Source organism: Ochlerotatus camptorhynchus, unplaced genomic scaffold (assembly GCF_037179485.1).
Source record: "Ochlerotatus camptorhynchus isolate MF236.1 unplaced genomic scaffold, CSIRO-AGI_Acam_v1.1 ptg000461l, whole genome shotgun sequence".
NCBI lineage: Eukaryota > Metazoa > Arthropoda > Insecta > Diptera > Culicidae > Ochlerotatus > Ochlerotatus camptorhynchus.
In genome coordinates this window covers 253160-276099 of record NW_027040947.1, presented here as the reverse complement: position 1 = coordinate 276099, position 22940 = coordinate 253160, and the positions used below count along the sequence as shown (strand labels likewise).

Below are 22940 nucleotides of genomic sequence, written 5' to 3'. Positions count from 1 at the left end.
TTGTACTTGTTACACTTCATCAAACATAGAGTAGAAATTTCAATATTGCATGTTTTAAGGATGCTGACATTTATGTTTCTGAAGTTTCACGCTAAGGCTTTCTTAGAGTATACCTTAATTCAATCTTATTCATCAAATTTCCATAATGAAAATATGATCGTTTGAATTAAATAGTTTCATCTAAGCAATCATATTTCTTTTACCCTATTAGCAACAGTTGACGACTCTCGATTTTTTCTCCACACACGCCCCTACATAGCTCAACATACCATTATCCATTTCATGGACAAGCGTGAAAAACTTCGACCGAAAAAGTACACCCATCAACGCACCCCGAATCCAACGCACCATTTTTCGCAACCACCAGCCGTTCCGCTAAATACCGTGCATAACAGTGAGAAGCAGCCGAACGCATCCGCAGCATCATTTCCAAACAAATCACCAATATTAGTGCTATGGCTTGACGATGCACCACCGAAGGAAAATCAATTATCACACTGTGTCCGACGGCGTTCACGGCAAGCCCTCCCTTTCCGCATGTGTAAACCTCACCATTGCGTAATAATGCCCCTTTTCGGTGGCCACGGGCTATGCATTTTTTCCCTCCATCCGGTCCAGTCGGATATGTTTATATCACCCGATATGATAAAAAAAACAGTAAAGCGATGTAAAAGAAAAGCACCACGTGGGATCCAATCAGGGATGGCATGCTCTGATTTTACACAAATTGCTCTTTTGTTCATAATTTTTCACTCACTCAGTTGATGAAACTTTTAGCAATGGATATAGTAGGATCACAGTTCACAGTAGACACTCAGATAGTAGTTAAAACACAACATTTGAATTCACACCAAAGAGTTTTTTCATTGAAAGTCCGAAATGAGCAGCAATTGTTTCTCTTTTTGTTTTTGTGACGCAAAAATGAGAAACAGCTTTTCGCCAAAATATAAATGTACTGTGTTTTACGAACCACAGATGATTGTCCATCAGTTGATTCAATTTTTTCTTCAAGTGAATAGTTATTAAAAAAAATGAGCAATTTGTGCGGAAAATTGAGCATGCCAACCCTGGATCCAATGATGGCAAAACGATTGAAGAGGCATTTAATTTACGGAACGAGTGAAACAGGCCTCATAATCATAATCGGATCCGTTCCGTGGGGAGGATTGGCACCACATAAAACATCATATCCATTCATAAAGAAATTTTGCATTCACCACCATTCCTTGCCGATCGGTAATGGCTTTTGAAGTTTGTTTACCTACTCATTGAAGCACTGCCAATAGCAAGCTTTTCAGAATGGCTTTTTAGAGCATTGACTTCAAATCAAAACGATGAATGAACGGCTGACATGCTTGCTTTTTTTTTAATCATGACAATTGATGAATTACAATCTATATTATTTATTTTCCACACTTAAAGGAGGTTTGATAAAGTGTTGTTCTCACTTGAGCAGTCAAGAGCACTGCATGTTTTAAACTAAATCTCGCATTTAAATGAATCATATCTTGTTATATTGACCATCAGCTGTTTTTTTCTCTCATGGTTGCAGATATTTGAACATGTTCACTGCTCAATCCAAGAGAAGCGATGTTAACAGTTAAAAGGTTTTTAAACGTCTCTTAGTCATTATTGTCATTAATTGTGGCTGACATCTCTTTGACTTACAAATGTATGCAGAATGTGAGTAAATGTGATTACAGTTCATAAATATCATTCATATATGGTTTAAGATGCTAAGTTTCAAATAACAGGCTTGAAGATGTCATCTTATATGGTATACGGTACCTCCCACCCCCTTCCAACACTGGGATACCCCTAACCATTCCTCTCCAACTGGGGAGTTTGGTAAAGAGAGATGATCCACCCGATTCGTACCTTCCTCAAAGTTGTCCTAGCTCGCTTTCTACTCTCTATTTGTTTGTTTGTCATACTTTAAATGCTGATAACTTGGTAAGTAATGAATGGATTTTGATGATTTATATGTCGTTAGATTCACTAGTGTTATATGATTTGCGTGGTGTGTCACACATTATAATTGTTACATATTTAAATAGTTAACAATGCAGAAATGTGAAAATAATCAAATTTCCCATACATTTTCTTCCACCGTAAGGTGCTTACCCCTAACACAGTCATCAGAAAGTTGATCCGCACAATCATTCAATGTTGCGCGTTGGATGGTTTGACCTTGGACTTGTTCGCTGCAGCGTGGACATCGTAGTATTCCTAGCAGCTCAATACATACACCCCAACAAACAAATCAAAGTCATAAATAAGCATACATATTGAATAAATGCTGTATAACAGTGTACAATGCTGAATAAAACAGGGCGTTTAATTATGTGCTGAAAAAAGCACATTGAGATCGATAGATGAGCCTTTATTAAGCTCTTTGCTCTGATATGATTAATTTACTTAATAAAAGCTTTATAAACTTTGATTTTCTCCCTGTTTCAGAACCAGAAGTTTGATTTAATAACAAATTGAGTAAATGTAATTTGCACATAATTGACGCTTTCATTCGACTGTGTTCAATTGATTTAATAAAAATGCTTTATTAGACGACTTATAAATGTTTTCTAGCTCCATTTTTAGATTCATTTCCTTGCTTTAGAATATTTCTGTATAAAGGTGAATACAGTCAGCAAAACAGCTCTTATACCACTATGCGTCCATGTTTTAATTGCATGCTTTGTAAATGCTTTATATACGACGTATTAGATTCATTATTCCACAACACTGGTTCAGCCTATCAACAAGACGAGATCAGTATAGTATTGGTTTACGCTTTCCAACTAGAAGGTCGCGAGTTCAATTCCAAGCTCAACCTTTTTTAAATTTGTGTTCTAAATCGTAATCGTCGAACACATCACTCACGACAACAAATGCATTGATTTAGTTTATTAAGGGGTTACGCCTACCTGCAAACTTTCAAAAAATCGATTTTTTTTATTGTCCTAATCGAAAGTATATAAAGCCAAGAATATTTCCTCAAAAGATCAAGTTGATCCGATGAAAATTGTGAAAGTTATGCGACGAACAAAAATATTCACTTATAGTGGACTAAACCCAACTTGAAACTTTAAACGCGATTATCTCGGAACCATATTTTCAAAACCGGTGCCAAAAATTTCTCAAAACATTCGATTCGTCCGATTCGTTTTGATTTCTATTCAGTGCTATTTTGTGCAGTCCACGATCGTTCGGATTTCGTCTATCATTTAATTTCGATTTTTTACAGCCGATCAAAGACAAATTTTAAGGATCAAAAATCGGCACTTCAACTTTGCAAGGCCGCCATTTTGTCAAAATTTTTTTTTTAAAAAAACCGAACGATCAAGGCCTAGTTTAACACATGCCTTACGATTTGGCATGGTTTTTTTTTTTATTTCAGATGATTACATCACAAACCGCAGTTGGCACCGCAAAAAGCGTTTTTTAGAACATCGTCCACGGGGAGCAGCGGTGCGGGGCACCAGGACCTCGTTTTTACAGCATCGACTGATAAATGTACCATTTAATGTGTGTTCAATAAACGGCAGGAAACCGATTTTCAATATGTTGCGTCGTTTTCGAGAAAAAAATCCAAACTTTCGCTTTTTTTCGGTCTTGCAGGTAGGCGTAACCCCTTAAATAACCCAGCATCCTTTCCTTGGAAATTGGAGAGGTGAAGAGGTAAAATTGGTATCATGTATCACAACGATGAATGAATTAATGATTCCCGCTGGACCTTGGGACGATCGGGAGTGCTGATATAGGTATTCAGCTTCAAGCAAGCTTTTATTGAATATTGAGCAGCCCATATGATGTATTCTAGGATAGCTCAGATCGCAAGAAAAACGGTTGGTGATCAGAAGGTACATGGGTTCGAAACCATGTATATGTAAACTCATAAAATATATCACATAACCAGTGGAAAATATCCATGTGAATTTCACATAGCTTTCATGCAGCAGTAAATCACATGAACGATATATATATATAAATATTTTTTTTAATAATTACTTTATTTGTACAGGCTCAATCGAATAAACTTTACAGAGCCGAGTTATCCTTTCCGTTATACATTATTACTGTCTTATATTTAAAGTTAAACGAACTGGACCGAGTACTCGCGGTTGTCTCAAGGTTAGTGGAGATTTACAATTTTTTGGATGGGAAAAGGGAAGAAGGAGGGTTGAAGTGTGGTGTACGATACAAATATTTAATTAATCCTAAAACATGAAATTATTTCTATTTATCTTGAAAACAAACATTGAAAAAAAAACCCACACGTACAAAATACAAACTAAACACAAGGCTAATCAAACTTACAATCTAAGGTTAATATTCTTAAAGTAAACATATATGAGTTTCATAAACTCCAGATCGCGTCTAGCCAAAATATCCCGAACTGGAACATTAGGTTGTCTAGCTCGAGCCCGAAGGGAATCATAAAAATGTGATCTGACTCCACGATACTGCGCACAAGACCAAAGGATGTGATCAGCGTCCTGGTCGCCTTGTCCACATTCACAGAGATTGCTGTATCCCAACCCTACACGGAACAAGTGAGCGTTTAGACAATAGTGATTGGACATGAGACGAGACATCACGCATATGAAGTCTCGACCCAAGTCCAACCCTTTGAACCATGCAAACTTCGACACCTTAGAGATAATTGAATGTAGCCGTCGTCCCAAGCTCCCTTCACTCCATTGATGTTGCCAGCTAACGAGCGACTGCTGACGATAAATAGAGAAAAATTCACTATAGGCGATTTGTCGATCATAAATGTCGCCTTCCATATCGCCCACCTTCGCAAGTGAATCCGCCTTCTCATTGCCCAAAATTGAGCAATGCAAAGGGACCCACGGTGATGATGAAAGAGCGACATGAACGATATGTGTCAAATGAAATAAATATGATTAGTGATTACTCACATATAAATTCTGATTTTATGTGATATTCAGATAAAAATTATTATCTTTGTTTTTGGAAAAAAAATATTATGTGCTTTCTTAATAGAAACTAAGTGAAAACTTTTTCAGTGTATGTAATAAATTTTCTAGCATCTGTGTGGTGCGTGCTTCGTCAGAAATAATTAAAACAATCACTAAAGGAAAGACAACTTTGTCTGTCTCCAACCGTTCTTTATATTTTTGGGTTAATTTTACTGCAGTTGAATAATCGTTCAATAAATGTATAATAGTGTCTAATTTAAAAGTTACTTCATATAATAATAAAGCGTTAACATCATCACTGATTAAGGAAGCAAAGATGTCCAATAAACACTGAATAATAAAAAATTTGTGTGTGGTGTTTAATTATCTTCACTAAATACTTAGAATGTATACTGCCAAGAAAATAAATAACTGAAAATGATACATTGTTTTTTTTTTTTTTTCTCAAGGAGATACTCCCCAAGCTCAATCGGTAAAGGCGCAGCTACGAAGCGAGTTCATGCTGAAGGCGGCTTCCGTCTGGTCTATTAACTTTGCGGGTTGGAAAATTTCTCGACTTCCTTGGGCATATGAACAGGCATAGAAAGCTCTCAATTAAAATGTGGAAGTGCTTCAAAGAAAACTAAGTTGAGCAATAAGCTTGAAATGCCTTGTAATATTATTTTATTATTTATTATTTATGTTATTTTCAGATCAGAGCTGGATTTTGATATGGATTTTTTTTTTATGATGGACAATTTGACCGAATCTCAAAATCTACCATTATTTTTCTGATGAGCTGTTTTTTGAAAATAATCTTCTAATGACTAATGGTTTTCTATACGAATGATCTCATATTTTGAGATGTGATTGAGTCGCCTAGTCTGCTTTTGTGTTGAGCAGGGTTCTGCATTTTCGAAACAAAGAAAATAAAATGAACTCTCCGCAGAATCGCTTCATTTCGAGCAATATCATTTTCATGTAAGTCATTGTGTTTCTTGTTATCGAGTCACAATGAACATTCCTCCTATTAAACATGACTTGACTATCGCTTGTTTCGTTCGTTAAGCGCATTAGTTCACTTCATTTGAAGCTAAGACTTGTTTCAATTGACGCTATGAATGACTAGAAAATTGCTTCCTTAGTTTTTAAAGTATCCGGATTGTATCTGCACAATATCGGGTGCCTTAAGGGATGGCATCCGGATTATATGCAGTAATAAAATATTATTTTAAATTAAACTAACGAGGCCATTCTGGAGTTTTCTGGTTTCAAATTAAGTGTTAAATACCCTAAGGTATGAGTTAAATTAACCTAAGGTATGGGTAAAATCGATACTCGACGCCATTTTGGAATCCAAGATAGTGACCATTGCTTTTCTGAAGTGTCAAATACCGTAAGATATGGATATTTTCGGAACGGGGACAACGCGTAAATCAATATCAGATACCATTTTGGGATCCAATATGGTGCCCAACTGGTTTCCGAAAATGTGTCAAATACCCTACAATATGGGTATTTTCCGAACGGGGACGACTCGTAAATTTAGAAAATAGATATCCAACGCCATTTGTACGCTATTTGACACTTCTTCTGAAATCGGAAGCCACCATCTTTAATTTCAAGCTGACATCGGTCATCGATTTCTGGCATCTAGATGTCACCTCGATTCCCACAATACCCACATTGATCGGTATTTGACAGTATTTCATACTTTTTCTGATCCAAAGCCACCATCTTAGATTTTAAAATGGCAGTCAGACATCAGTTTCAGCTCTAAAAGTTACTGGGATTTAAAAAATACCCACATTGATGGGTATTTGACAGTATTTTCCACTTTTTCTGAAACCAAAAGTCGCCATATTGGATTTCATGATGGCGTCTGACAACGATTTTTGCAATCTACGTGTCATTCTGTTCTGAAAATTCTCAAATTTTACAAACCACCCGACAATGATAAATTTAACATCCACGTGCACAGATATTTGCACATACGCTTAAATGAACCGAGTGAACAATCAACAAAAGTCAGAAAAACTGTGCGAATTTTTATCGAACAGCTTCGCATCAATGAGAAAGCAAGTTCATTTGACAATGAAAGACAAAATGAACACGAGTCAAGCCAAAACAAACAGCATGAAAACTGATCCAAAGAGGTTCTGTTGATGTTGAAGGGGATCTGCTCAAAGAGAAGACAGAATGACTTTCAATTGAAAGTGATGGTTGACAGCTTCGTCGTCGCTTGATTATTTTCAGTTGTAAGTGACTTTGTTGGGCCCTGGTGTTAAGTCTTGAGCTATTAAACCGAATGACATTATGCTTAACATCATAAGGCCGAATGTGGTTAGATTATACGGGTTACAGGTGAACATAAAACATTATTTCACGATGCCAATAGTCCTTCAATATATGTACTAGAATCATTAGGTCCAGCAATTTATTTTAATTTTTTTTTTCAATATCCATCTTGAATATTTCCATACTAACAGAATTCTTAAATCTCTCGAAATCTCAAATGCCTTGAAAACAGGGATAATAAAAATGGGGAACCCGGTTTGTCGAATATGTTTGTGAGCTGTGTGACCTAAATTCTTGAAAAGATGCGGTTCTTTAATACATTTTTTTCGTATCAAGTGTATGACTAATTTTCTTATTCTGAGATCTCACATTATTTTTAAGATAAATAATGTTTATCTAGTTTTCTATGATTCATACTCAAGATGTATTTTTTTAAATTGGGTTCAGAAAGATTGGTCGAAGCATGAAATCTTGCTATAAATTTCCAGTTCTAGAATATGTAAGCCATCATTTGCTTCCTCTCACTTGCTATAAAAACATGATTTTCGGATTTTTGGAATCATTAGATGTTATAGTGGTATTTTGTACTTGCAAGATACAAGAAAAGGTTGAAAGGCAAGTGTTTGACACATAAAACCAGTCAAATTCGCTTTCAGATAGTTACAATAAATGATTTTACGACTTGCGACACCAATCTTAAAATCACTTATTGGGACACTCTGAAAGCAATATTGACAGGTTTATTGTGTCAAACACAAACTTTCCAACTTCTTCTTTTAATTAACAAGTACAAATTATTATAATAACATCTAATGATTTTATAATTCCAATGTTTTATAGCTAGTGCCCTGAGTCATGTTTTTTACTAAATCCAGATGTTGAAATTTTGTTTACGTCTGAGTTACTAATTTCAAGGATTCAAGGTTAGATCTTTTATTCTTTAGATCTTAAAAATAGTATTCCTTTGCTTTGAAGAGCTTTGAGAGCAGACTTAATAAATTATCCATTATTGGTATTTGTTAACAGTTCCTGCAATTGAAAAAAAATCTTTCACACTGCTGCTCCTTAGTATGTGAACAACCTTATTTGGCTAACAATGGATTTCTAAATTCTACATTTTATTCTGAAATGTACACAGCAAAAAAAATAATATTATATCCAAGAGGATGCACTTCAATTATGTTGAAAATCTCATGTAATTTTTATGCCCATAAAAATAAACAAATGTAGTAAAAGCAGCGTAATGTCAGTTCATGCACTGCACTTTGAGCTGAAAAAACAATGCATGGTACATTTTTAGATAGATATGAACAACAAATTTGCTTTTCCATAGTAATTTTCATACAAACTTCAAAGGGATTGTGCCAAGTCAGTTTCTTACCAACTGAGTTAAAATTTTGGAAGGCTAGTCAGGACCCAATTTGGAACCGTTTGAGCACTGTGGAGTGAAAATTTAGAATTGTGCATCAGTCAATCCAGCACATAGGGGAAATGGCTCTAATGTTGACCATCGCTAAAAATCTGCTACTGATCAATTTTATCTAGATGAACGCGTCATTGGGATGGTACTAATGGATATTTTTGGTCGCTATTGAAAATTTAAACGATTGCTGAATTTATGTATGGGCCCAAATTAGGGGCATTTAGGCCGACATTAGATCCATTTCCCCTATCATAAGCTATAAGTTCTAGAAGGCTCTGATAATTATATTGCAATCTGAATTTCCAGATATGAAGTTGCAGAACGTACCAGAAAACTTTCTTAACAGCATGAGCTTTAATGCCTATCGTGTATATATGCCTAACGTATGTATGCCTAAAGTTCGTACGCCTAACGTATATATGCCTAATGTGGTACATTCGAACATATATATATATGTGTTTTCACAAGTCATTATGCATTTTAATCGCTTTTTTGGCACCCGTTTTTTTACCATTTTAGTGTTTTTTAAATCAATATCTGTCTACAAAATTCGTGGGTCGTGAGCTTACTGAATGTTCTAAAGTGGGTCGCAGTCAACGAAACCTTGAGAACCGTTGGTTTAGGTGAACAAACCTTAGGTAAAAAAGTCAAGATCATAGGTATAAAAATGAAACTACAATGTGTTGAATCGGAACCTACCTAACTAATAAAAACCAAAGATTTAAGTAAGCTAAAGGAGAAAAATCTATACAACTCTCTAATAAGGAAATTATGATGGCTACCAAGCCTTTGGGGATTTTCCTTATTAGAGAGTTGTATAGATTTTTCTCCTTTAGCTTACTTAAATCTTTGGTTTTTATTAGTTAGGTAGGTTCCGATTCAACACATTGTAGTTTCATTTTTATACCTATGATCTTGACTTTTTTACCTAGGGGATGAGTACTTAAGGGGGTTAGATTTTGATAAGTTCTTTAGTGGGAATGACACTGATGAAGACTGCACATTGTAGTCGAAATACGTATCTGTCATGGATACCAAAATTAATTAAGTGGAATTAAATGGAAGATAACCTTTTTTGCTGTTTCATATACTGACGTCATTTCCAGAACAAATTCAATGTTAATGGACCAATTTATTATCAGTAGACTTGCAGTAGAGCCTTGTTTTGAGATCTATAATCATTTCAGATTTATTTTCAATAAAATTAGCAGCATAAAAATAAAATATATAGCACGAACTTTAAACATTTAGGCTATCTCCGGGGTCCAGAAGCCACTTCAAGTTTTGATCATATACTAAAACTCAATCATTTCTTTGTCGCATACTTTCAGGCACATACATGAAAGTCAACTGATTCACGGAACTGTGACACTTTAAAGATGAACAAAATGTTCTAGCCTCTGTATATTTGTGTTTGTATTGCTTGTCGATCATTCAAACTGCAGTCTTGATCATTACTTACTGATTACTTACTTCTCATGTAAGAAGCTAATGTCAGCCAAATGTACCACGCATTTCCCATATTTTTCAAATCTTCAATATGTATGATGGATCGCTCTTGTAGGACGCTAAATCCAATTCAGTTAGCTCATCTTAAAAAAGGGTAGTGTAATGCTATTAATTTCCTTATTAAAAGTAAAAATTTCCGCACCACAGAGCCACATTTTGTGTTTTTACTGAAAGTACAGTAGAGCACTCTGGAGTGCACTTTCAGTGATAACACAGAGTGTGGCTCTACAGGGCGAAATTCTTGCATCTTTATAGGGAGATTAATAGCATTACACTACCTATTTTACGAAGGGTTAACTGAAAATTCAACTAGATTTTACGTAAGCATTCTATGATAAAAACTAATGACAAAGCCTAAAAAGAGCGATCCATCACTATGATCCATCAGTATGAGTATCGAATGCTAGTAAAGACTTATAGGCCAGACGACGTATACTGGGCCAATTGAATATGCTTCCACTAGGGATAGATGTCTTGATTCTCAAATCTATATTTTTCCATCAGTGCATGCTCAATACTAAAAATTTGTGCAGATCTCACTCCATAGCGCATAACTTAGACACATTCAAGAGGCGTAACGAAACGATTAAACAATTTTATTATTGAACTAACGACCAAAAATGTCCTCATCCAAACACTTTTAAAACCCTCCTTTATCGACGCTTCCATTGGTTGTAGATTTCTAAACGTCAACATACTGAGTAGAAACGATTCATTCATAAATAAACGTCCAAAACATTCCCTTCGATCGGTCACCAGTCCACCTTTCAGACGTCGCTTCCCGTTTGAAGCATCGATTATCTCTGCACAATAGCATTTTTTGGCTAATCACTCTCACTCAACAACAACACCATCTTACCCTTTTGGAGATGTTCATCAAACTATCCGCACTTCACGTCTTCTCTGTAGGGTTTTCCGCTCAACACATTATTATCCTCCTCTAAGACACAATCTTTTTCTTCGGGAAAAAAAATGCTTGCTCACCACCTTCTAATCTACGTGTTCAAACCGGCACTCCCAAGCACTTGATTTGAAATCTCACTTTATGACCTTTTCAAAACCAAAAAAATCACATTTCCCTTTCACGCCAACCAAAGTGAAGCCATGAACTTTCCCGTTCGATCTTCTCCACCAGCAGGTACCCCAGGTCCAGGTCGTTATCCGTTATCCGTCCGACAAAGTTTGAATTCACACGCGCGCGCGCGCACTCTCGCATCCGTCACACACCGAAGAGGGAAAAGTTTTCGCCTCCGTACCGTCCGCGATCTCGAATCGATATGAGATGGCCTGTCTCAGATGCTGCGTCCCAGACCTCTGTGATGCACGACACTCTCACTCTGCTGCTGCTGCTGTTTTTATTTTCTGTTTTTGTTTTTCTTCACTCACTTCCACAACCAGCCGAATGCGGCAGGGGTCCAAAAATCCGGACACTTTTCACACGCGCACCCGCGCCAAGCCTTCGTCTATATGGGTGGAATTTTCAAAGATCGTGCCTCATTAGCGCAGATCGCGCGCCAATCAATCGTGACGTGATCCAGTCTAGACTTTTTCGAGGCCTTAGAGAAATTGATCCTTTCTTCTGACGGTGAACGGCAGTTGATGATCACGTTCGCGACGACGGTGTGGAATGCCAACTCAGTGCGGCTATCCGGTACCAGCGACTACGGCCAAATGGTCTTAGGACCCCCGGATCTGCTGCTCTATATTAAACTTTTCGCCCCTCTTTACCCGTGGACCCAAGTAGCCACGCAGCATCCAACTTAGTTCATAAATTTCATTCCGCGAGTTTTCCACCTAAGCTGATGGCGATCCGATGTGACAAACGACTTTGTCACACCGACCGACCGACCGACCGGCCCGAGCGAAGGTAGGTGTAGTAGCAGCACCAGCGTCAAGTGACCAAACAAGTTTCACGCCTCCGTTTCTCACTTACGATTACGATATGTACCAACTTGTTGTTGAACAGTACTCATCGAGAGTGAGAGTACTTCCACCAGGTCTCACTCTCAATGAACACACAGCTGCGGGGCAAACGGCGATACTTTTCTCATCAGGTGAATCGCATGAATTTTCCCTAAATGGACTTTTCGGTAGCTGGAATGTGAATAGAGAGGGGTGTGTCCCACGATGATGGATGCCTTTTTAAATGAGTAACGTAATTATCGTTTTGCTGGAGCATTTTTAGTTATGGTGGAGCAGTTGACAATTAATTCCTGATCAAACAAGGTACATTCGAAAGCATGACTCTGCACACTTGGACGAGAATATTAGTATTTTCTTCCATATGGATCGAAAGTCGGTTTCGTAATCATAGAAAACAAGCAGATATGTGTGTTGTAAATTTCCATTGCCATTCATAAAATGCAATCAATTTGTTTTGTTGGCTATCGATATCTGAGACGTAAAATACATTCACCAATATAGAGTTGGCCAGACCGCATTGCCTTGATAAGCCAAAACCATTACCATTGATCCATCCCACCATGCTCGTAGTCTTTGAATAAGAAATGGCAAAGGGGCCTACACCCTAGGAAGTGGCTACAATCAGTGCTGATAAAAATCATTTCTTCTACACTCAACTTAGCTGAAAATGATGACAACCTTAAAAGATAGACAAATACCTGCATGAATTTATAATTTTTGCATATCAAGATTGTCTTGATCAAGGCAACCTCTGAATATCGAAGGTAACATTTGTTTTTCTTCATTCGTGGCTGGATGTTCATTATCGCCTGTGTTGTTGTTAATATTAAGATTCGTCTTCATCTTGGTGGGGATGATTGTGAGGATCAAATGTAAAATGATTACATATTTTCATTTTACACAAATATAGCGCTGAAGAATGTGTCATTTTGGGTTTAACACGCAGATCGATGGAAAATAATTGCCTCTTGCTGAATTGATGATAATATCAAGGATTAAGGCACTGGGGTTGACAATATTCATAACAATCATTTTGCCCAACATGAATTTGATTATTTTGCTTCTGAGGATCGCTTCTGATGTACAAGAAACTCAACTGTTCATTTCGCTCGTACGTGACAGCGAACAATTTCAATACAAACGCAATGTATCTACATTTGGTTTAAGGGCTACTCCTTGCGGGAGACGGTAGATGATAAAAATACACACTTTCTACAATCTTCCAAAATGCTCACGTCACACAACAAATCATATGAAGATTCCGAAATAAGATGGTTGGTGGGCAAATTGAGTACAAAGGAATAAGAGAGATTCTGGGGAGTATTAAGAGAAATTCCTAAAATTCTCGTAGATGTCCTGAAGTTCTCGAAACTGTCCATATGTTCTCAGACCAGATCTAAAGTTTTCTCAATTTTCTAGATGTTCCGCTTTTAAGATCCCTTAATTTTCCTAAAGTTCTCGGAACTTTCAAAAATATCTCTAAACTTTCTTAAAATTCTCTAGCGTAGGGTAAAGAATTTATAACTGTATTTCTTAAAAGTTCCAACAGTGTTCTAAAAGTTAATGCAACTGCCTTGATGTTGTTTGATCTTCCCGGATGTTTCCTCATTTTTCCTAAAAGTCATGGAGCTCCCGCAAGTTTTGTGGAATTTTCGGAACATCTTGAAATGTTCAGAACATCCCTGAAAATATCAAAACATCTAAGCTAATCTTAAGACTTTTGAACTGAATTGCTTTAAGGTTCTTTGAATTTCCTCAGAATTTATCTGTAGTTCTGACGAATTTCCTGAAGTTTTGACGTAGGACTACGTCTGTGATTTCTATATGGGGGTACACTTTGTGAAAACAGAAAATGGAACATGTAACAAAATTTTGCAAGATTTTGAACGTTAATAACTCAGCTGCCCCTGGACCAATTTCAATAATTTTATCACCAATGGATCAGAAATATTTCTATGCATCTGTTAAATTGAAGAAAGCTGCAGCCCACATGAGCATCCATAGAAGGAGGAAGAAGCCGCACCGCTATTGATCGGAATCAGTAGCTCTTCGTGAGTCGCTGTGGGCCATCTATGTCAAGCGCGTCATACTAAGGAGTAAAAAACAGAGAAAACCCCGCTCAAATTTCTATTCCTACACATAACACAAGCTACTGCTGCACTTAACAAATAACATTTTCTATATAAGACCACGTAGTCCTACGTCACCAATGCGTACAACCCCATAGGGCGGTCCCTTGTAGTTTTTGATACTATTACTATTGATATTTGGAGTTTCCTGAACTTTTTGGAAAATTTCTGAAATTTTTCTGACGTTTTCTAAGCTTCTTTGAAGTATCCTGGACTTCTTGAATACTGGGATCATCTTTTCAAAACTAATTTTGTATCTTTCTGAATAAAAAAAGAACTGCAATGATATTCTCTCAAGTTCCCACCATACATGAAACTGCCCAGCTGATTACGGATCTTCAATTAAAATATTTCTACGAAACCCTGATGATCATTGAACTTCTCTGGAGCATTTGCAATTTTTCCGATATTTTTGGAACTTTCCTGAAGATCCCAAAGTTTTCCTAGAATTCCCTAACACAGCAAAAAATTAATGTTGATATCACATCAATATGGTGTAATTTTACTTACCAAAAAGGACAAAATTATTATTAATACAGAGCATGAACTGACAGAAAGACGATTTTCCTGCATTTGTTTATGTTTGTGGCCATAAAAATTACATGAGATTTTCGACATGATTGAAATGCATCATCTTGGATGTAATATTAAAATTTATTTTTTGCTTTGAAACTTCAATGGAGTTCTATGGACTTTGAAGGTCCACAAGTTTTCTTTAATTTCACTAGAGTACTATTGACTTCCTTAAGATGCTCGGTAATTCTTTAAAGCTCCCATTATTTTCCTGAAGTTAAAAGAAAATAGTTCATGCAGTGATAATCTTTAACTGAAGGTCTTGATTTTCATTTTTTTCAAAGTTCGTCAAACTGCACTTAATTTATCAGAACTTATTCCTCAAGATCTTCAAACTTTTCTGAATATTTAGACTTATTTCCTGACGTTTGAGATGATCCCTGAAACTACTGGAGCTGTCCTAAACTTTCCTAAAGTTCTCTATACTTCCCTGAATTTCTCAGAACTTTTTAAAAGTTCCCGCCTATTTCCTGATATTAATTAAAATGCCTTGAAGTTCTTTGATCTTCTCTGAATTTCTCGAAATGTTTCTTAAAAAATTCGAAACTTCCACGATCTTCACGGATCATATTTTTTAATCTCTAATCTTTGCTCAACTTGCTAACATACAGTTGAGTAGGCTAAACGCTGAAAAAGCCTGTTTTTAGTTGCATGAGGCACATCTGCAGCTTGAATTGTTTGTTTGGTTCTAACACCTTCGCCAAACTTTTCGATGTTTCTTAAAACTACCTAGCTTGTCAATAAGATCTCAGATCTTCCTAAATGTCCTGGAAATTTTCCTGAAATTTTTGTAAAATATTTTAAATTTTTTTAAATTTCTTGAAATTTTCAGAATTTTACATGATCCCTTGAAATTTCTTAAATGTAATTTTTCTGAAATTAATGGAAATGCTCTGAAGTTCCTTGATCTTGTGCAAAGTACTCGGAACTTTCTTGAAGATAAAGAGATTACCCTAATATCACTGAAAATCTTTTAAGTTTTTTTGGACGGGAGACGATCTTGGAGATTCTTAGAGTTTTCTTGATTTTTTTTCTGGAATTAATGGGACTGCCTTAAAGTTTTTTGGTCTTCACTAAAGTACCCGCAATTTATCTAATGTTCTCGAAACTGCCATAAATCTATTTGAACTTCCCTTAAAATGTTCCCGCTTTTTCCCGGTATTCATGAAAATTAATCGAAGCTGACAAGATTTTCCTTAAACTCTCGGAACTTTGCTAAAGTTGTTGGAAATTTCCTGAGATACTTAGAACTTCTTTGAAAGTTCTTGTCATTACCATTGATGTTAATTGAACTGCCCTGGGGTTCTCTGATCTTCTCAGTTGTACTCGGAGCTTTCCTGAAGTTCTTGCAATTCTCCTGAAGTACACAATTTTCTGACGCTTTGAAATAAATGGGAATGACCAACAATTTTTTAAACTAGACTTCCCTCAAATTTCCAGAACTTCTTAGTCCTTCGTCTGTACTAAAAAAAAAATCGGTTCCATGTACCTTGGGGCCAATTCAAATTGCCGTATCTTAACGACATTTCAATGGATTGCTGAAATTTCAAAGGTTTTGAAAAGTAAATTTAGTTCAATTTCAGCTAAAATTAACAAACTTTTTTAAGGGCGGATCTCTCGGGAGGAGGAGTCAATGTAAAAAATATTATGGTGACATAAGTGGCATATTTGATGTTAGAGATATTTATATCACGAGATTCCGCCCATATAGGATGTTGCTTCTTCCTGAAAAAGATGTTCAGCAGTACAAAATTGTTTACACTATGGTTAGTATATGACAAAATTTACTAGATGGCGCTAAAAATGAAACTGATCAACTTGTGCCATCTTAAATATACATTATGTAACGCTACCCGAGCAGGTTAAATAACTTATGAATACCAAATTCAGGTATGAAAATAGCATAACTGGCAACCTAAATGTGCTACTAGTGAGGCTGACATAAGAGGTAAAATACCAAAAATAATACCTCAGAACTATTCTACGAATAACGAACTAATAAATAATTTAGCTATTACAATAACAAACGGATATCAGACGCTTTTTTAGATGCCAGAATACCATAGTTTGTTATTTTGAAGGTCTTGTAATACCAATTAAATAACTCTTTTATGTGTTTTTGCCTTAAAACTGAAAGATCACATTTTGTTATTTTGGTATTCCTTTGATATTTTACAAAATATTTCGATAACTGAAAAATATCAAAACAAGGTTTTATACCACAAGCATACCAAAATCTGGTACCATACCACATTAAGATATTCATTTGTTATCGATAAGGTATCGGTTCCTGCTCGGGTATCTACACGCAAACCAAAAATCTATTACAATGAATGTTAGTTCCGTTTCCTATCATCCTCTGTTCATGAACATCGCAACGAATGTTAGAAATTGACCATGCAGGCGATGTAATGGTTTTTTGTCTTTTTTTTATTTCGTGTTCCATCTACGCTTTCGACTATACCAGTAAGCTTGTAGAACGACGTACATTGTAGAACATTGTAGAACGACGCACACACTTGTCTCGAATCTCTCCAGCAGAAAAAGCATACGAAGTCGAGCATGCGAGAAAAGGGGCGCTTCATGTTTGCTTTTAGGCTATCCATATTCAGGAGCATGGAGAGAGCAGTGGAGAAAGCACAGGTCTGATAGTCAAAACGTCCGTGGTTCGAGTTCTGGCAACATTTTTTCTATTTTTTTTTCGACATAATTAATTTCACTCACTAATACACTCCACATTTTTCGGTCTCCAATTTTCTTACATCGGACCGCAGCTAGGTATATCGCATCCTCGGTTCATGCGGTCTCCACTAACATCCTCTGATGATGAATCACACATAATTGTAAGCGAATCTTACATCCCCCGGTTGGGTGTACAGATCTTGCTCATATGGATGGTTCCCGTCTTGAGCAAAGATGTTCAAATGGACAAGACCTATTTAAAAAAAGAGTTTTGTTCATAGTTTACTCACCAGGCGGTACTATTGTGACATACGCGAATTGTCTGGCCTAACTTTCCATCTTGACCAGATAGAAGGTTTCCGTCTTAAGCAAAGTTGTTGAGATGGACAAGACCTATTTTATGTTAAAAAGTTCAGCTCAAAATCAACTCACCAGGTGGCGTTAGGGTGGCATTATTTGTCATGATTTGTCCTAACTTAACATGTGGACTATATAGAAGGTTCCCGTCTCGAACAATGTAAAGGAAAAGAGTTAAGTTTAAAATTAACTCACCAGGCGTCGTTAGTGAGACATTCATTTTGACTTGTTTGTCCTAACTTAACATCTTGACTGGATAGAAGGTTTCAATAACCCCTGTACCTTTTAATAGTTTTTGTCTATCTGAACATTTTTGCCGAAGCGGAAACCTTCTATCTAATTAAAATGTTAAGTTAGGGCAAACTATAAAAAAATGATGTCACACTAGCACCACCTGGTGACTTAATTCTGAGCTGAACTCTTTACCATAAAGTAGGTCTTGTTCGCAAGAACAACTTTGCTGAAGGTGGGAACCTTCTATCTGATCAAGATGTTAGGTTAGGACCAACAATTCATAATGAATGTCACACTAGCGCCACCTGGTGAGTGAATTATGAACTAAACGCTTTACCTTAGGATAAACCTTGTCCATCTGAACTATCTTACTGAAGACAAGAGCAAACCATATGAGCAGGATCTTTAGATAGCGTTATATAATGTGTATTTAAGATGGCGCAGCTTGGTCACTTGAAAACCTTGTACTCCTGAACATCTTTGCAGAAAGAAGCAACATCCTATATGGTTGGGATCTCGTGATGTACACATCTCTAACATCTAAATATGCTACTTCAAAAATATATTTTAACAATGACCCCTCTCCCAAGATAACCACCCCTCCAAAAACAGTCTGATAATTTCAACTGTAAGTTTACTAAATTTACTTTGAAAAACATTTGAAATTTCAGAAATCCATTGAAATTTCGTTAAGATACGGCAATTTGAATTTGGGGTCTAACGGAACCGCCTTGAAGTTCTCGGAGCTTCCTAGAAGAGCTCCAAACTTACCCAGAAGTTCTTGGAACTTTCCACATGTTCCCGCAGTCTGTTCAAGAAACTTCAAAGAAATTCTCGGAATTTCCTTTAATTGTTTAGGAGTTTCATTGAAGTTCTTTAAATTTCCGTGAATAGATCTGCTTGAAGTTCTTTTTATTATTTCTGTAGTTCTTGGAACTTATCTGAAGTTCCCAAAAAAAAATCTGAAATTGATGGAACTGCACTGAAGTTGTAACCGTTGAGTTGTGTTGTCCATGGTTTTAATTTGTGCATGATGTTTTTGAAACTGCATTGTTTATTAGGTTAATTAGGTTATTGTCAGCAGGATTAAATTTTGGTAATCCAAAATTGTTGTTAATAAGTAGAGATTGTCAGAAGTAGGTGTAATTATTGTAAAATTTAAATGGGCAAGGTATCGAATGGGTGGTGTAAAAAAAAATCAACTGTGTTAGGAAAATGGAAGGAGGAGGATCGAGCACAGATCGGTGGTGATAGTTGACTCCGAGGAAAATTGAGTTAGGAATAGAGTGGGTATTGGAATAGGAGGGAATTAAAGGCTATTAGGAGATCGCCATGATCACTTTACGTTCGTGTGAAACACAATTGAGTGGTAAATTTTGGAAGTAAATCACTGTAGTGCCTAGAATAGTGTACCAATTTGGACTTCAGCTATACCACTTCATTCGAGTAAACGGAACTCGAGTTATGCTCCATTAACAAGTCCAACTTACACTCCTGATTCATGTACTGCTGTACTTTTGTACATGTTGTGCCTTTGTGCACTTCCACACGAGTCGGCCTAAATCGGAAAACAGGTTTAAGTCTAATAGTCAAGAACCTTCTAGTCACCATTCAAAGACCGTTTAGAGAGGGTTACCCCGGGCATTGTCGGTTGCGGGTCGATTGCGTCAAAGAAGGAAGACGCCGATAGCCAAAGTCAATGATCAAGCAAGTCGCTGAATCGCACTGAAAACGTCATGCCACATGCCCCACCATCGAGTACAACAACCAGCAATCCGCCATTGCAAAAATTCAAACCAATACATCAAGCCATAGTCAAGATCACCATCCGCGAGCGCTCGCAGTAGTTCAACACAAACGACTATTCCATCACACCAATCACCCAAACAAAACCCACTTTACACCAACACAGTAATTTGAATAAATTTCCTTTCTCATCAAACACTATCTAAATTCTTCTATATCCCGAATCGAAGCAATTCCACAGTTTCCGCACAACTTGTTTCACGTGCCCCTCTGAATTACCCAGTAGCATGCCGGCCCTGTGACTCAGTTCAGGGGTCTCGTGCTGCTGAGTTAGTTATCCGGGTGTCTTGGTCGAGCCAGAGTAAGTCCCTTCTAGTCTCAAAGTTCACTAAAGTACCCAGAAACTTCTGTAAAGTTTTACAATTTTCCCCAAACTTAATGGAACTGTAGTCTTCACATAAGTTCTAAACATTTGTCTGAAATCCATAGACCTGCTCTGAAGCTATTGGAACTTTCCCTTTTTGGTCTTTTAATTCCCTGAAGCTCCCCTGAAACTACTCTGAAGTTTTCGGATCTTCTTTGACATTCTTGGATCTTTTATAAATCACTCAAAACTTCTTAATTGTTTCCAATAATTTTCCTGGAGTAAATAGAACTACCAGAAAGTTCTCAAATTGTTTTGAAATTCTCGAAAGTTCCCTAATTTTCACGTAACTTTCTTTAATATATTTACCACTGCCAGCCAGTGAGGATAAGTTTGAATATACACATTCATATTTAAGGGCGCAGATTTCTCATGATGTTTTAATGTACAGGTATACCTCGATATAACGTAACTGTCACTTTTGGCTTCCATCATCAATATCTCCCTAATAACAATTGAATCATACAAATAATTATTATCAATTCCGATCTGTCCGATGGTGTTATTATTTTGCTTTTTTTGAATGATCGTTTGCGAGAAATCTGCGATGGAAGTCAAAAGTAACAGTTACGTTAAATCGAGGTATACCTGTAGTGCAATTTTGCTGATAGAGCAAAAATTCAACCATCTCCAATTTGAATGAATATTTGCATAGCTGTTTGTTATGGGCAATGATTCACAGGTTTGCTAAAATTCAGCCATTTTGGATCTTGTATAATTTTCAAATTGGCGTCTTTGAAATCATTAAAACAAAACTTTAGAACGGATACAGATTGAAGTGCATCCACTTTGATGTGATATCAAAATTATGTTTTTGCTGTGAGGTCGTTGGATCGTGTTTCGGGAAAAGTCCTATCACGATGACTTTCTGGTTCTCTGGGCACACTACAGCGGCATCGTTTGACCTCTGATCTTCGCCATCACGACACGGTGTGCGTCGTCCCAGCGGTTGGCAGCAGCATCTCGACACAGCTCCTTGAAACAGTTTGACTTTCCGTGCTTTATATCTGGATTATGTGCGGCCGTGGCCGCTAAGCACATTCCTCTACGTTCCTCTCTGTCTGCTTCTGTTCTTTACCTTTTGTTATTTGACTCAATTTCCTCGGCATGTTCGTGTCACATGCTCTCACTAACGTTTCCGTCAACTCGTCTTCCACGCTTGCCGATGCCATATCGGATTGCCTGATGATCGCTATGGGTAGATTCTTCGCACACTCTCCAATTTATGTCAACCACGAGCAACGACCTGCAGAAAGTGGAGTCATAATAGATTCCCAACCATCCCTGCGAAAAGTGCTGGTGGTGCCTTCATGGGACAGCCAGCTTTGCCAGAACATCCAGCAGAATGTGTCCTTTTGCGTTGGAACATCTGCTTCCACACTCCACTGCCCAAGCATTGCAGTCACCTCCGATGACTACCGGTCTTCGTCCGATCAGCTCTTCTGTAAATCCATTCAGGATCTCGTGGAACTGCTCCATCGTCCATCTGAGGGGTGCGTAGCAACTTCATATGAAGATTCCGTTAAGTTTGGCGATCACGAAACCTTCTTCTTGCATGTAGTATCTACCCATAACTTGTATTGCATCCATTCCAGCTCTATCCTCCATCTAGTTACCGTTATCGGAAGGGACTCGATACGGTTCCACAATGATTTCAACGTCGCACTTTGTTTCCGTTGTCGACTGCAACAACAGCTGTGCAGTATCGCAATGATTGAGGTTTATTTGGGTTACCTCTGTTACTGTTGTGAAAAATACAATTAAGTGACATTTGGAGCGAAATGTTTGAGAATTCATGCTTAAAAACCAAAAGTTCAGCAAAATCTGAAGGCCAACAAAATCAAATTAGTGAAACTAAGAAAATGTCAGGGAAATGGTCTTGACGAAACTGAAAGTGTCTTACTTTTGAACAAGGCTGTTCACAGTGATGGCATAATCATATTGATATTTTTCCGCTCTCATACGCTCTCAATGTCACGTGTGATATTGGAGCAAAATATCATGTTTGATATTGATTTTACAAGATCCTTTGATATTGCGAGGCTATTCACGACGTGTAAAGTTGAAGCTGAGAGTTGAACCGGCGCAAAAATGATTAAATTGTTCCTCGTTTTCTTCGCATGGGGGTATGGGGGTACACCGATGGCCAGCTAACAACTTGGGAGAACACAAGATGACACTAACTTCTAAATCCTCATACCGGTTTTTTTTTTTTTTTTTTCGTATGGGGTATTTTGATCACTGCGACCAGTACTTAGATCTATTGTGATATATTCCCCGTTTTAATATTGCTTTATCAGCATGTCGTAACACCATTTTATGAAGCGACCGACATTGACTGACCAAAAGCATTTTCCCAGTTAGGTATTACATTTCAAATGAACTGCACTACTTTTCTGGGAACTGAATTCCAAATATCAAAGGGTTCTGTCAGCCCCTTATCCAGAAAAATACGCCTCTTATTGAAGATTGCTGTACAAGAGCTTAGCAGGTGTTCAGAGTTTTCATTTTCTATGCCACATAATCGACACATGTCATCTTGAAGTTTTACTATTAGCTTCAAGTGATATTTACATGGACAGTGCCCTGTTATTAAACTAGTGTACATACTGAGATCTTTCTTTGATAGTAAAAGAATTGTGCTAGTCATTGAAATGCTCGGATTAATAAACCGTTTCGGCTGTCTAGCAATGATAGTGTTGTTCCAATTGGTCTCC

The 22940-nt window shown here is 37.1% G+C and overlaps 1 protein-coding gene across 2 annotated transcripts in view; it reads right to left on the bottom strand.

Annotated features, from left to right (window-relative positions):
- LOC135712171 (probable serine/threonine-protein kinase kinX) overlaps window positions 1–11368 on the bottom strand; it is a 53764-nt gene extending 42396 nt beyond the window's left edge. For both annotated transcript variants that reach the window (XM_065235135.1, XM_065235136.1), the window contains exon 1: window positions 11015–11368. The gene's annotated coding sequence lies outside the window, so the exon portion shown is untranslated. The remainder of the gene's footprint in view (window positions 1–11014) is intronic.
- Between the last annotated feature and the right edge of the window lie 11572 nt (window positions 11369–22940).